This window comes from Panthera pardus, unplaced genomic scaffold (assembly GCF_024362965.1).
Source record: "Panthera pardus isolate Hobbes unplaced genomic scaffold, ASM2436296v1 HiC_scaffold_12, whole genome shotgun sequence".
NCBI lineage: Eukaryota > Metazoa > Chordata > Mammalia > Carnivora > Felidae > Panthera > Panthera pardus.
This window is the reverse complement of record NW_026526677.1, coordinates 62,807,077-62,823,648: the sequence shown is the minus strand read 5'-3', so window position 1 is coordinate 62,823,648 and position 16,572 is coordinate 62,807,077. Positions and strand designations below refer to the sequence as shown.

The window sequence follows — 16,572 nt, the reverse complement described above, 5'->3', positions numbered from 1 at the left end:
AGGAGGGGCTGCGAATAGAAGAGGGAAGTGATAAAAACGTCTTTTAATTTGAACTTTGGTGCATGAGTTCCTCTGGTAAGTTGCTGTTTGTTCTCATTCAAATGCATTTGTTTAAAAATGGGAGATTGGGTTCGGTGATCTTTAAAATTTCCTTATATGTGGAGAAACGGGAACCCTCTTGCACTGTTGGTGGGAATGCAAACTGGTGCAGCCACTCTGGAAAACAGTGTGGAGGTTCCTCAAAAAATTAAAAATAGACCTACCCTATGACCCAGCAGTAGCATTGCTAGGAATTTACCCAAGGGATACAGGTATGCTGTTTCAAAGGGGCACATGCACCCCCATGTTTATAACAGCACTATCAACAATATCCAAAGTCTGGAAAGAGCCTAAATGTCCATCAACTGATGAATGGGGAAAGAAATTGTGGTTTATATACACAATGGAGTACTACATGGCAATGAGAAAGAATGAAATATGGCCCTTTGTAGCAAAGTGGATGGAACTGAAGAGTGTTATGCTAAGTGAAATAAGCCATACAGAGAAAGACAGATACTATATGTTTTCACTCCTATGTGGATCCTGAGAAACTTAACAGAAACCCATGGGGGAGGGGAGTGAAAAAAAAAAAAAGAGGTTAGAGTGGGAGAGAGCCAAAGCATAAGAGACTCTTAAAAACTGAGAACAAACTAAGAGTTGATGGGGGGTGGGAGGGAGGGGAGGGTAGGTGATGGGTATTGAAGACGGCATCTTTTGGGATGAGAACTGGGTGTTGTATGGAAACCAATTTGACAATAAATTTCATATATTAAAAAAACAAAATAAAATAAAATAAAATTTCCTTATATTACCTTACATATCTTCAATCATAAAGTATTTATTGACAAGGAATAATTTCTGGGAAGCAAATCTTTGAGACAGTACTAAGTGTGAGGAAGACATGGGGGAAAAGCAATCTTAAGGTGGCACCATTTATAATAGGACAAATATAGAAAAATCCTAAATATCTAATATAAAAAAATGATCATATGAATTCATGGTCTTTCCTACAGATAATATGGTAAAGTGATTCATATCAAAGTGGGAAGGTCATGGTGCCACCCTGACTTGGGGAAAACCACACTTGAAACAGGAACCAACTGGAGTATATTCAGAGAAGGCCCAAAGGCTGGTGAGGGAACCAGAAATAGTGTCACGTGAGAAATACTGGGGGAGCTGGGGATGTTTAACTGGCGGAGGAGGAAACTCAGGGATTTGAACGAGAGTTGCTGTGGAAAAAAGGGAGTAGAATAGTTTGTAGGGTCACATGGGAAAGAATTAGGACCAATAAATGGAAAGTGCTGGAGGATCAAACTTAACGTAAGAGGTCATAGAATTTTGCGTACTTCAAGAGTGAGATACGCTGTCTCTGAAGAACATAAGTGCTCTACGATTGGACATGTGCAGTATGGTTCTGCAGAGATGGGAATGTTGAAGAATCTGAAGTACTATACCAGGAAGGACAAAGACCTTTAAAGTCCCTTCTAGCCCTGAGGTTTGGTGGTCTTAAGAACTTTGAGAAAAGCAGATTAGGGCAAAAAGTCCAATGAGAAGACTGTCACTTGATTCTTTTTTCGTAAAGTAATTTTCAATGTCCTATTTAACCTCACTACTTTCTTATTCCAAATCCACTAAAGCCACCAACACAATTCATAAGCTATGTGCTTCCCCTGACACTCCTGTTTGGGCTACCACATTTTCCTTTCACCCTTGTATTGAATTTACAATCTCCCTTTACAGAGAAATTCGTGGGAAAGTTTATATCACCTCCATAATGAACTCATATGAGTAGACAGATCTAGGAGATATAGGTAAAAGTGTTTATTTTTAGTATTTTACATTTACAGAAGCAGTGTGCACTTATTAAAGAAAAATGTAAAAAGTCGAGAAAAGTAATAAGTAGGAGAAAATGTCTATAATTCAAATATACAAGTGACCAAAGAAAGTTAACATTGTGGATTTTCCTTCTTGTCATGTTCAATGCCTTTGTAGCATATAGATTCAATTTAACACAAGAGAGATCTTTCTGTGTTTGATCTTCCAGCAAATAATTAAATGAGCTTTTTCAAGAGTTAAAAATTCTTCAGTGAAAGGACTGAATAACCATCTGTCAAGAATGTCATAAAGGGAAGTGCCATCTTTAGATAAGAAGATGATCTAAATGAGGCGTTGACAAAATTTTAATATAAATGTCCAGATAGTAAATATTTTAGGCTTTGCAGGTCATACAGTCTCTGTTCCAACCACTCAACTCTGCTGTTGTAGCACCAAAGCAGCCATAGACCGTATGTAAACAAAATGGATATGGCTGTGTGCCAATAAAACTTTATCAAAACAGGCTGTGTGCCAGTAAAATTTTATCAAAACAGGGCTGGATTTAGCCCATGGGCTGTAGTTTGCCAGCCTCCTAAACTAAACCAAATGGCTTAACTAAACCAAATAGCTTATTGGCCTTTTATAACTTCAAAGCTCTTATCATAACAAAAAGGAGCTGAAAGCCTCATTCAAAACCAATAAGAGTTTTGGCAGACCTCTGTAGTCACATGAGTAAAGAGACAAGTTCAAGAAAGTCCACCAAGACAGGTCTCATCAGGCAAACACTAATTTTTGGCAATTAGACACCAGAAACCCAAGCCAGAAGGCTGAATAATAAATGGTCTTGAGAACCGAATAGATTTCAAAAATGAAGACAAGCCATTTGCACCCTATGAAGACAGAATCCAGGCAAGATGAATGGAAAGCAAATATTTACAATAAATTTAACTCAGTGCCTAGTATATAAATGCTTAATAAATAGTAAATTCTTCTATCATAGTCTTATTCATTCAGTCGATATTGTTATTCATCAGACATTTACTGAGCACTTACTATATGCAAGGAAGTCTACAAGGTACTGACAGTATAGCAATAAATAAGGTACATAACAATACAAAACTATAAAGACCAGATTCTTTGGTAAAATTTCACAACCTGAGCTATTAATGGTAAGGTAGAATTAGAAGTAAGATGCTGTAAGAACACGGTGGGCATGCACGTGAATCAGGCATAGTGGTCAGGAGGGGCTTTTCAGAGAAGATGGTTGCTGAATGATTCCTGAGCATGAATGGAGTCAGGTTGTTGAGAGGTCTTATGGGAACTGGGAAGGCATGTCTTATGGGAACTGGGAAGACAGAGGGGTCCCCATACTCAAAGGCCTGTGGATGAGGGTGAGTGAGTAATTTTCTAGAGATGCAAATGAATTAGTAAGGCCAGGAAGAAGAGAGCAAGTTCAGAAGGCACAGAGCCTGGAATTTGCTCCTCACTGAAGAGCCCTGTTAACCTGGTAAGCAGTTTTGCCTTGACCCTCAAAGTGGGAAGCTATTTTAAGCAGCGAAGTAACTTGATGAGATCTACACTTTAGAAAGACCAGCAAGATGCATTTAATGGTACATTAGAGGGTTTTCATTAAAACTTTGCTGGTTCTGGTTGAGGGCTCAATGTGCAGGTCAGAAGGAAGAGCTGTACAAGAGACGTATGGAGTTGTAGCTGAAGGAGTAGAAGCAAGGTGATTCAACTATGCACCCTCCCTTTCCTTCCCACCCCACACCCAAGCCTGTCTTGTAATACATTTCTATCAGAATATGGTCAGCTATGTCCCTTGCTCACAAATCTCTACTTCCACAAGAGTGACGACACTCTTCTCCGCTTTGTCTTTACAGATCTGTCGTTGAGAGCGCTTGGATTTTCCACAGGTCCTTCTCCCCAGATAGCTGGTCATGTTGGTGAGTTATATGGTTCTTTATCTTCCGTTTATCACCTTTGGCCACGAGCGAAATTGTGGTAAAGGCTGGAGTTGAGTAGTACTTTTTTTTCTTTTTCTTGGGCTATTTTGTATTCGTGATTCTCTGACCTCCTGCCATAGCCTTCAGAACTCTACCCATGGTTGCAGCTAGGTACAATATATAGGTACAGTGGGTATATAGGTATTCTATACACCTTTTGGCCAGTGTTGCATTGCTGATCAGTTGTGTCTCAACCAAGCGTTCGTGATGCATATATAAAGTTTAAATCCTCTAGAGATTTTTTGACACTCCAAGGAATCCTGTTACAAACTGACAAATATATCTGAAAATTTTATAAGTGCTTTTTTGTTTTCTTCAAAATGTGATCGTTTATTCACGTTGGAAGTGTGCCTAACGTTCAATAATGAAACTTTGCTACCACGCCTGCTTTTGTTTGATATTGATGAAATGATGATGAGGTGGTTTGTCCCAGGTTGGAAAAGAATGAAAGGGGAGACATTAAAATGAGATATTTCAAGACTTCCTGAAAAGATTTCATAAGCGGCATTCCCATGGAAGAATGGAATATATTTCCAGACATGTTACCCATTCTGTTCTCTTCTTCAGAGAATGTTTTGTAGTTTTTGAATGATTGGCTGGGATATTGTTCTGGCTTTTTGTTCTGTTTTTTTTTTTTTTTTCTTTCTTTCTTTTTTTGAGGGAGGTTGATTTGGAGTTTTGTTTATTAGGAGGGATAGTACCTAGAGGTGGGTGATAAGAAGCTTGTCTTTTATTTCTATAAAGAAAAGAGTTTATTCTGGAGACTAAGTTGTTCCTTGCTTTTAGTGCAAAATATTTCTTCATGTGTAAATGCAGATTGAGCATAATAAATGTACTCAGAAGGAACAGTTAACATAACACATTTTTTTCATGCCCACACATTTTGCCTGTATAACTAGTAATAATTTGAAGAAAACAGAGATAGGTTTGAAAAATGTAATTCGCTTTATAATAATTGGTTTCTTTTTGTAGTTTTCTCCCCTCTATTACCACCATTGTCAACGTTTCACTACCTCTTTATATAGTCCTGGGGCAATGATCTTGGGATTTTCTGGGGCAGCCATAATTTTTTATCCTTTTTCTCATTGATATATTTGGAGTCTCAGACCTTGTGCTTTGATTTTTGGTTCAGAAAATAAAGTCAGTACATGCCTTCCACCCACCCGTTTCCATATTTCTCCATCCCTTCCCACATTCCCATCACCACGCCTCAGGAATGCCTCGCTGCTTTTACTTTTGGTTCTAGGCCAATTCCATTTCATTTTTCCCTTCAACTACACTGTAATCACTTCTGGATTGTCAGCACATTGTTGAAACCATTGATACACTCAAATCGTTTCGTTTTTTTAACATCGTAAAAAGCAAAATCAGAATTTCAAGTACATTTGAAAAACATACCACACGTGTCTCAAAATCCCCAAATGCCATCCGAAATCAGTTGCAAGGAACATTTCTGGTGTGTCCCTCAGCACACCTGTAGGAAATTATTTATATCTCTACAATACTGTTTAATTTAGTTCGATCGCTAACGCTAATATAGGACAGAGCAACGCATGTTTCAGTCCAGTTATTTACATAACAAGGAAATGGTACATTAATTTCATTTGAAATCAGTTTTTGCCTTTATGGCAAGTTGGAGAGAATAACTTGTCCATAATCTCAACACAAATGGTTCGTAGATATTCTGTAAAACAATAGAAAAATAGGAAGCGGTACTCTCACAAGAATGATTATGCCTTTAGATGATGTGTTTTGGCCATTCCCCTCAGGTGTTTGAGTGGGCTGGCAGATTCTAACTTTTCCATGTGAGACGCAAAATTTAAAAAGTAATAATAATAATCTAAGGAGCATGGTCGATGAATGCTTTGTTTTACTTTGAGGCTAAGTTTACTCAGGGTTAAAGACCAGTCTTTTCTCACCTGACATTTACCTTTAAAGTTACATATTCCAGGAGCCACTCAATAATTCACATTGGGCTAATGTTTTAAACTGCTGTATTGATGTGACATGAATGCTGTGAAAATTAAATTATTGTATTTTGTTCTGCAGTGGTGTTGCTGTCAGATATTATATTTTTCTTAGTTTAGACATGTTTAACCACTGGCATCTCTCCTTAAAATGTATACCGATACCAGGAATACAGATCTTTTACCTCAGAGCTAAACCTGGCTCTTGGTCAGATTTCTCTTGGTTCTGGAAATTAGATGGTCCTAATTACTACTCTTGTGTCTTGAATGATTCCCACCAGAGTAGGCAACCTGGGTTAACAACTTGATGATAGAGCCTCCACAGGCCAGGATGACAGGAGTTGTGGAATTGGCAAATGCATTTCCTTAACTTCAAGACAGATTCAGTTATGAAATGGACCATTGATTCAATTATAGTGTTTGAGGGCTGTTTCTGGTATAGAGGCAGTGCACTTTTATTTATGTGCAAACTAACTTTAAAGACCTTAATCAACAGCATTAATTTACTCACATACACACCACTTATTTTAAATGTCGTGATCAAAATTCGAGTCTAAATCTTCTTAACCTTTGGGATTCTTTGGAATCTTTCGGCCGTCAGCAGTTACACATTGCATCCTTTTTAACATGTTTGCAAGTGACACCATGATTTCAAGGCAAATGGAAGGAGACTGCTGTTGGATCTGTGTTAGCTTTGTGGTTAGAGTCATAGTTTTTTGCTTAACTGAACTAATTATCTCACGAGATTTCTTTTAAAAAGTCAGCCTTAGCTTCTGACAGACCACAGACACCCAAGTGGCAGATCTTCTTGAAGCATGACTGGACAGCATCTACCTCTGGTAGATGTGAAAATTCTATGAATCACTAGAAGATATTTGGTGATTTGCACTGCCTTTAATTGCAGTGCCCGGGATGTGCAGATCGTTGTCGGCCTGTTGTAACTTTTTGCTATCGTGTGACACCATGGTACAACCTTTCTGAGGATATTTTGAGCAGTTAGTATGTATCTAAATTCAAAAAGTATTGCCACCAATGTAAATATCTCATCCAAGATGTCCATTTGAACACATCTGCCTTCTACACACCACCAAGCTCATACATAGACAGGCAATAATAACTTTGTCACAAATTATTCGTCTTCCTAGCAACTGGAGAGTTCTTTCTGGCATCCCTTGTAATACACATTCAGATTTCAGCAAGGGTTCCTCCTAGAATTAAGGAAATAAAGCAATTAACATTTCAAAGGACACACATCTGTAGAAACAAAAAAAGATAGAAGCTGTGAACAATCACTTTAGTACCTATAAAGATCACTACCTACAGTGTTTCCTCTTTTGTTCTTTCTCATCCTCCCTGTTAGTGTTTGTGTGTAATTTTATTACACGCTGTAATACAATAGTTTCGGGTTGGAGTATTTTTCTCTGAGTCGGTACCTAGGGTGACCACACATCCAGCCCAGAATCATCCATGTATGCCTGACATCCACATATAACTGCTAATAGGACTCTGTCTAGCTCTCAGAAGATCCAGGTTTGAGTGACAAATTCTACAAATGGAGAAGGAGCCCCAGTCAAATCATAAAATGCTTCTGGCTGAACAAGTGCCTACACTGTCCTTCTGTCCATCAATCCAGGTGGCTGAGGACTGCGGAAGTGTCATTTTCCTCATGACAGAAAGAGAAAAGGAAACTTGGGCAAACTTATCCAAGGAAACTAAATAACGCGTTTCGGCGGCCTCAACTTGAGAATATGACAAGGACTCTTGCAGGCAGCCCGGGTGGCAAGAAATAAGGTGGTGTTTGCTGTGAAGAGGCAGGCCTGGCACAGAGAAGGCAAGATGCCAAGCAGGAGCCCCTGGGTATGTGTCATCCTGCGGGGCCCATGCTTAGTTCTTACCGAGTCAGAGAATCTGTGTTTTATGAATATTGCAGTTGCTCTGGTGCCCCTGTTTCCTTTGTTCTTTACCTTTGGGGTTTCCTTTAGTGCTTGGCAGTGTTATTTTGAGAGATGTCAATCGCTCCGCTACACAAATAAGCAAAGGCCTTTCTCTACCCCGAGCCTACATTTTTAGAGGCAGAATACCATTTTCATGGGAACCTGGCATCATCCCCAGGAGCATCGGGGATCCCAAACCACAGGGGACGCAGAACTCACCAGGACCCAGTTCTGGCCATCTACATAGCTGAAAACCAAGCCACGCTCTGTGCATCATTTAATGCGTAGAATATTCCCTAACCCTTATTCTATCGCCATTGGCCTTCGTCTCTCCCTGCCCTCCCTTCCATGTTTTTTCTCTATTTCTTCTTCCAGTCCCATCCTCCTTCAGGGCCTCTCTCTTCACTAATTGCAATGCATCTTTGGTGGAAACTGATGGCCCCTCTTAATTTTAAAGATAAGCAAACTGAATATTTTAAACTGTCTCTAAATGGAATCAGAGGAAAAATGATGTTGATTTTGAACTAAAATATTTTTATTTTATTTTAAATGCATTTGTCACTAGCTCTCCAGGTAAAAAGTGCTCTTGGTTCAGTGTGCAGGGTTTTAATGATCTTTTTTTTCCCTCTCTCTCTCTCATAATTTGGCTACAGTTTGTAAGCATGAGGCTTGCAGACCCAGCTTGGTGCAGAGGAGGCGGCCGGGGAAGCACGTTGGTCGCTAGGCATGTGCTGCATATTGTGGTAAGGGATGTGTTTAGATAAGCAGCAGGGTGTTCTAGAGACCGTGCAGGCATCTCTTGGACAAATATTTACAGGGTGTCTACTGGGTACCAGATGCTGCTGGGCCCTGCAGGTTCAGTGATGAAAAAGATGATTAGATGAATCTCAAGATGGATCTCAAAGATCAATAAACAGCACAGGTGTAAGAAGATGGCCACATCTGGCCTCCACGTCTGACTTAGCCATTGACTTAGCCTTTTACTTGTGGAGCATTTCCGTGTGACTTCGCCGCTCTGATCCTCAGCCTCCCCAAGGGATTATGTGCGGGACCACTCAGAGGGAGTTAAAGGATTCATTTGAATCAATTTTGCATATTCTGATTGGTTGGGATGGAGGCTCGCTATGGGTTTCTTGTTTTTCTACAGGAACCCAGTCATTCCAGCACATTTGTTTACAATGTTTCCTTTCTGGTGCCTATGTGCCCAGCCCCCAGTAAACATCTTGGTCTTCGGTATTAACTCTCTTATGGGCTTCCCTGGGCAAAAACATTACACACATTTGCTGCATTTTTGTTGCAGGAGGTAGAGTGTGTGTGCTATGTGTGTATCCTTACAGGAGGGAGAGAGCATGAGGGAAAGGGCATGAGGATTCCTCCAGACCCCACCTGTGTCTTTTCCCTTATAATCCAGCTGTGTATTCTTTGCTACGTTACTGTTAAATCTTAGCCATGGGGACAACTAAAAAAAAAAAAATCCTTTCTAGATACTAATGAAGAAATGGAAAATAACAAGTGTTGGTGGAACCCTTGTGTACTGTTGGTGGGAATGCAAAAGTGCGACCATTGTGCGTAATGGTATGACTGTGCCTCAAACGATTAAAAGATAGAATTACATATAGTCCAGCAATTGCACTCCTGGGTATATACTCAAAAAAATTGAAACCAGGATCTCAAAGGTGTATTTGTACACCCATGCTCATAGCAACATTGTTCCCAGTAGTTAAAATGTGGAAGCAATTTAGGTATCCATCAATGCATGGACGGATAAGCCACATGTAATACACACACACACACACACACACTCTCTCTCTCTCTCTCTCTCTCTCTCTCTCTCTCTCTCTCTCTCTGCCTCTTTGATTCCATGTACATGAGGTACTTAGAGTAATCAAATTCATGGAGACAGAAGGTAGTTGTCAGGGGCTGTGGAAAAGAGGAAAGCGGGAGTTCATTGCTTAAAGGGTATTGAGTTTCAGTTTTGCAAGACAGAAAGAGTTCTGTAGATAGATGGTGGTGATGGATACACAACAGTACCTGTGTGCTCATTGCCACTGAAATGTCACTTTAAAAAGACTAATATAATAAATGTTATTTTTTTCACAATAAAAAAATAGAAAAAAATGCTTTCCCTATTGGAAAGATTTGATGCCTTTGTTGAAAAATAAAATGACTGTATAAATGGAAGTATTTCCATCTCTCTGTTCTGTTCCATCAATCTATTTATTGATCTTTATGTCAAGACTACGTATCTTGAATACTGTAGGTTTATAGTAAGTCTTGAAATCAAGTAATGTTAGCCCTCCAACTTTGTTCTTTCCAGATTGTTTTGGATATCCTTGCATTGCCATATACATTTTAGAATCAGTTTGCAAATTTCTACCAAAAAAAAAAAAAAAAAAGCCTCCTGGGATTTTGGAAGGGACTTGTTGAATCTATAGATCAATTTAAGATGAGTTGATTTCTTCAGAAACCGAGCATGGCATAGCCCTCCATATATTCAGATCTGCTTTAATTTCCCTCAGTATTGTTTTGTACTTTTCAGTGTACACATTTTCCACATATTTTGTTAAATTTATTTCAAAATATTTTATGCTGTATAAACACTATTATAAATAATACCTTTTACACATTTGCTGCTAGAATATACAACTGTAAGTGATTTCTGCATATTGACATTATGCCTACTGTCTCACTAAATACATTAGACCTAATGTATGATATAGTCTAGGTTTTTTTTGGATTTTCTAGGTAAGTGATTACATTATCTGCAAGTAGAAACAGTTCTGCTATATTCTAATTTTTTTTTTTTTTGCTTTTTCTTGCCAATATTTCTCTTTCAGTTATGATGTTTACCATAGGATTTCTGTGGGAGTCCTTCATCATGTTATGGAAATTCCCATCATTCCTAGTTTTCTGAGAGTTTTTTAAATCATGAATGGGTTTTGAAATGTATAAATTTCTTTTTTTTTGCATCTATTAAACTGATCATGTGTTTTTTCCTCATAAATTTTGTGGTAATATGGCAAATACCATTAACTGATTTTTAAATGTTAAGACACCTTTGCATGGTGGCGGGAACAAAACCTATTTGGTCATGTTGTTTTATCCATTTTTATACTGTTGATTCAGTTTGTTAATCTTTAGTTAAATAGTTTTGCATCTATGTTCATGAGAGAACTTGTCTAATTTTTTAATGTTTTATCACATCTTGTCAAGTTTTGGTTATGCTGGCTTCATAAGACAAGTTGGAAAGTTTTTCCTTCTCTTTTCTGAAGTAATTCATGTAGATGGCTTAAATTTCTCTTTTAATGTCTGATAGGATATTATTTCTTCCCTTTGATATCTGATAGGATTTGCCAGTAAAGCTTTTTTAGGCCTACAGTTGCATTTTGCTTGTTTGTTTGTTACCAGAATTTAATAGTAAATTCAGTTTATTATTAGGTATAGCATTATTCAGGTGTTCTATTTTGTTTTCTTGAGTAAGTTTTGCTAAGTTATATTTTGAAGGAATTTGTCTAACTCTTGAGTTGTTGAATTTGTGGCACAAAGTTATCCATAATATTTTTTTAATACCCTTTCCATGTCTATAGGATCTGTAGTAATTATCCCACATTTTTGCCTGGTATTAGCAATTTGTGTTCTCTCTCTTTTCCTTGATCAGTCTAGCTAAAGTTTTATTAAATTTCTCAGACATTTTAAAGAATTGACTTTGTTAATTTTCTTTATTGCTTACCAATTTTCTATTTTCTTCATTTCTACACTTATTTTTACTTTTTTTTCTAGTTACCTTACATTTACTTTGCTATTCTTTTTTTGGCATCTTAAGCTGAAACCAGAGATCACAGATCATTTTTCAGCATTCTTTATTTTTTAAGTGGTTTATTTATTTATTTATTTATTTAGAGAGAGAGAGAGAGAGAGAGAGAGAGAGTGTGTGTGTGTGTGTGTGTGTGTGTGTGTGTGTGTGTGTGTGAATGTGAATGCAAGTGGGAGAAGAGGCAGAGAGAGACAGAGAAAGAATCCCAAGCAGGCCCCGTGCTGTAATCATGGAGCCTGATGCAGGGCTCAATCTCACGAACTGGGAAATCACGAACTGAGCCAAAATCAAGAGTCAGACGCTAAACTGACTGAGCCATGCAGGTGCCTGTCTTCATTTTTAATACAAGTTTTTAAGTCAACAATTCCCTCTAATACTGATTTAGTTCCATCCCAAAATCTTTAATATGTTGTATTTTTATTAACATTCAGATCAAAATATTTTCTAATTTCCCTCATTTCTTCTTTGACTCATGTATTATTTAGAAGTCTGTTGATTAATTATCAGGTTTTTGAGATATTTCTAAATATCATTTTGTTATGGATATCAATTTAGTTCTACTGAAGTCAGAGAACATGCTCTTATATGTTATCAATCCTTTTCAATTATTTTTTTTAATTTGTTATCTGAAACATGGTCACATGCAGTTGAAAAGAACGAGTATTTTTTAGTTGTAGAGTTTCGTGTTCTATAAATATCAATTATGTCAAGATGGTTGATAGTGTTGTTCAGAACATTTATGTTTTTGCTTTCTTTTTTTTTTTACTAGTTGCTGAGGAAGGGATGTTAAAGTCTCCAGCTATGACCAGAATTACCTATTTCTCCTTTTAATTATGTCAATTTTAAATGTCTTCTTTATGAGTGTCCCTTTATCATTACGAAGGGTCTTTCTTTTTCCCTGATAAAGCTTTTTGTCTTGAAGTCTATATAAGTCCAGAAATCTCACAGAATTTGAACAGGGAAAGCTTATAGAAAGAATTATTAATTAGTAACAGGATTAACCACTAAGTGGCAAAGAGGCCTCTAAAGAGCATAAGAATAACACGTGTGTGTGTGTGTGTGTGTGTGTGTGTGTGTGTGTGTGTATTTAGAACAGCCACTGCTTCTGGGGCTGAGGGTTAGTACCCAAGGAAGAAACATATTTTGAAGAGCGTAAGATTTAGACTTTGTTGGAAAGTGAGTGACTTTGGCACACTGGATGACAGGGAAGTTCACTGGAGTGCCACAGACCAGAGCTGGCATGCCCTAAAGAGCACACTACGGCCCTGATGAACTTCACTAGAAAATTACCTACTGAGGTGTTACTGAGGCTCACTGGAAAGCCACCTTCTGTGGTAACAAATGAACTCTCTGGGAAGACACCTGCTGGAAACTCCACTGGGAGGATGCCTCTAAGACGTACCTGCAAGAGTCACCAGAATGCTAGCTGGGCTGCTAATGTAAGCTTGCTTACAAGCTCCCCACAAGGGTGCCACTGACCGTTAAGACTGAGTACCGACTGAGTCCTGCACACACCCTGTTGGCCACCACATGCCCCAGGAGAAAGGAAGAAGAAAAGCACACCAACCAGGAAGAGAACAGCCCTTTCCTCCTGCAGTGACCCTGCAGCGCCCTCTACTGACAAAATTTACCAGAGGCGCCAAAGGTGAACCATGTCCAGGGTCCACCTTCAGTACCACAAAGCAGGCCAGGGAGGATGGATTGGAAACTGATAAACAATATCCATAACTGGCAGTAGGCAGTTTGTTTGCTATCAAATCAACTAGCTCAACCTTTCTATTTACTCTTTGCATGGTTTATCTTTTTCCATCCATTTACTTGCAACAAATCTGTGTCTTTGTATTTAAAATGCATTTCTTTTAGAGAGCACATATAGTTGGTTCTTGTCTTTTTTTCTTTTTATACATTCTGCCAGTTTCTGACTTTTAATTGGAGTGTTTACTCAGTGTCACATTTATTATAATTATTGATATAGTGAAAGAGTTTTAAGTCTACTGGTTTACTATTTGTTTTCTGTTTGTCACCTTCAGTTTCTGCTTCTTTAGTTACTACCTACTTTAGGATAGTTTTTTTATGCTTTTTAGAATTCAATTTTATCTCATACATCAAAGTTTTATTTATGTCTCTTTGCAAATTTTAAAAAATGTTTATTTGTTTATTTTGAGTCTTTGCAATGTTTTAAGTGACCACTCTAGTGATTACAATATATATTGTTAACTTTTCCCTTGAGAAGAGAAATTTAAGAGTTAATCTTGTAACACGTGTCATAAAATGTAAAAACCTTGTGACCCCAAAGGTCCACTTATCACTCCTCACCTACTTTTGTATTTATAGTTATTACCATATTATTACAACTACATACATTATAAGCCCCATAAGACAGTGTTATAATGTTTGCTTTAAAGAGTCCTATATATTTTCAATAATTTAAGAGAAAAATATAGTCTATTATATGTACCCAGATATTTACAATTTCCAGTGCTTTTTATCCTCCCCCCAAAACTCAAGTTTCCATTGGGTATAATTTCACTTCAGCCTGAAGCACCCCCTTTACTATTTCATATGGCATAGATTTTTTCTAAATTTTTTAATGTTTATTTATTTTTGCTCTCAAAAGAGAGGGGAGGAAGGGCAGAAAGAGAGAGACACAGAACCTGAAGCAGGCTCCAGGCTCTGAGCCTGACGTGGGGCTCAAACTCACAAGTGGTGGGATCATGACCTGAGCCAAAGTCTGACGCCCAACCAACTGAGCCACCCAGGCACCCCATATAGAATAGATCTTTTGACAATAAATTCTCTTAGTTCTTTTTCCTCAGTATCTTTATTTCAGCTTTATTTTTGGTAGAAAATATCAATAGACATTCCTATTCTGAGTTAGTTGTTTTTCTTTTAGCACTTCAAAAAATATTTGCATCACTTTCTGGACTCCATAGTTACTGATAAGTAGTCCGTAAGATTCTGCCCTTTATGCAATGTGTCCTTTTCCTTTGGGTGCTTTAAATATTTCTCCTCACCTCTGGTTTTCAGCAACTTGACCATGATGTTCCTAGCTGTGATTTTCTATGTATCTTTCTTACTTGGAGTTCTCTGCATTCTTGAATCTGTACATTTGTCTTTCCAAAAGTTTGGAAAATCTCAGCTGTGTTATCCAGGGTTCTTCAGAGAAACATATATCTACATGAGGAGATTTGCTATAAGAATTGGCTCACATGATTATGGAGGCTGAGAATCTTACAATGTGCCGTTGTAAGCTGGAGAAGCAGAAAAGCTGGTGGTGTAATTCAGTGTGAGTCCAAAGTCCTGGGAATCAGAGGCTGACCATGTAGGTCCCAGTCCAAATCTGAAGGCTAGATGTCTGAGGAACCCTGATGTCTGAGGCCAGGAGAAGATGGATGTTCCAGCACAAGCAGAGAGACCAAATTCTCCCTTCCTCCACCTTTTTGTTCTATTCAAGTCCTCAAAAGATTGGGTTGGTGAAGGTGATCTTTTTTTTTCCTCAACCAATTCAAATGCTAATCTCCTCTGGGAGGATTCTCACAGACATACCCAGAGATAATGTTTTACTAGTTATCTAGGCATCTTTTAGCACAGTCAAGTTGACACATAAAACTAGCCATCACATCAGCCATTGTATCTGTAGATAATGTTTCTGCCCCATTCTTTTTTTCCCCTCCTTCTGGATATCCAGAGGAAACCTCTTACAATTCCCTGATAGCTTCTTTGAGTCTCCTTTCATTTTTTTCAATAATTTTCCTCTCTGCTCTCATTTTGAATGAAAACTCTCCTCTGTCATCTCCCTTCTGCTGTTAAGCCCATCCGGTGTATTTTTCTTCACATATTTAATTTTTCAGTTTGATAATTTCCATTTGGTTCTTTTTGATAATGTCTTTCTTTTTTAATATTTTTTTATCTTTTTATTTGCCATGAGCATATTTTCCCTTATTTCACTGAGCACAGTTATAATAATGGCTTTAAAAGCCTCATCCGCTAATTCCAACAATTAGATAATCTTAGAGTCACTCCCAGTTGGTTGTCTTTCCTCTTGCACCTGGGTTACAATTTCCTGGGTCTGGTACATCAGGTAACTTGGGATTTTATCCTGGTCCATGTGACTATTATTTTGTAAAGCCTCTAGATTTGGTTACAGTTCTGTAAAGGAACTGTTTTAGCAGGCAGTTAACTTGGTGTCTTAGTGTTCTCCAGAGAAATAAAAGCATTACATGTTATTATTATATAGATTTATTTTTAAAAATTGGGTCACACAATTATAGGGCTGTCAAGTATGAAACCTGTCGGACAGGCTACAGGCTGGAAACTCAGACAGGATTTGAGGTACTATGTTAAGGCAGAATACTTTCTTCTCCAGGAAACCTCAGCTTTTGCTCTTAAGGCCTTCAACTGATTAGATGAGGCCCACTCACATGGTCAAGAGTAGTCTCCTTTACTTAAAGTCAAGCTCTTCTAGATGTTAACTGTATCTACAGGCATCAGTGTTTGATTAAGTTACTGCATACTATAAGTTAATCATCTTGGTTAGTCTCACACTGCAAATCTTTGCAATTACGGTAAACATGCATCCTTCAAGCTTTAGGTACAAGCTATTCTCAATATGTCCCACACATGCAAGAGTAAGCCAGACACTTGACAGAGCTTATAAACAGAATATGTCTCTGTCTCTTTTCCACGATTTCTTTCTCACTTTTCAGTAGCTGTGGTATCCCTGAACTCTGTTGTGGTGTTCTCCCCTTATCCACAGTTTCATTTTCCGTAGCTTTAGTGACTCATGGTCAACTACAGTCAGAAGCAGATAATCGTCCTTTGGATGTATCATCAAATGTCAGTAGTAGCCTAATGCTAATCACAATGCCTACATTCTTCACCTCACTTCATCTCATTATGTAGGCATTCTGTCATCTCATGTCATCACAGAAAGGATGAGTACAGTACAGTGAGACATTTTGAGAGAGGGAGACCGCATTCATATAGCTTTTATTACA

General features: G+C 38.1%; 1 protein-coding gene across 1 annotated transcript in view; it reads left to right on the top strand.

Moving 5' to 3' along the window:
• TENM4 (teneurin transmembrane protein 4) overlaps positions 1-16,572 on the top strand; it is a 2,883,939-nt gene that overhangs the window by 1,874,251 nt on the left and 993,116 nt on the right. The window contains 1 exon segment of the mRNA XM_053900128.1: positions 3,738-3,800. The gene's annotated coding sequence lies outside the window, so the exon portion shown is untranslated.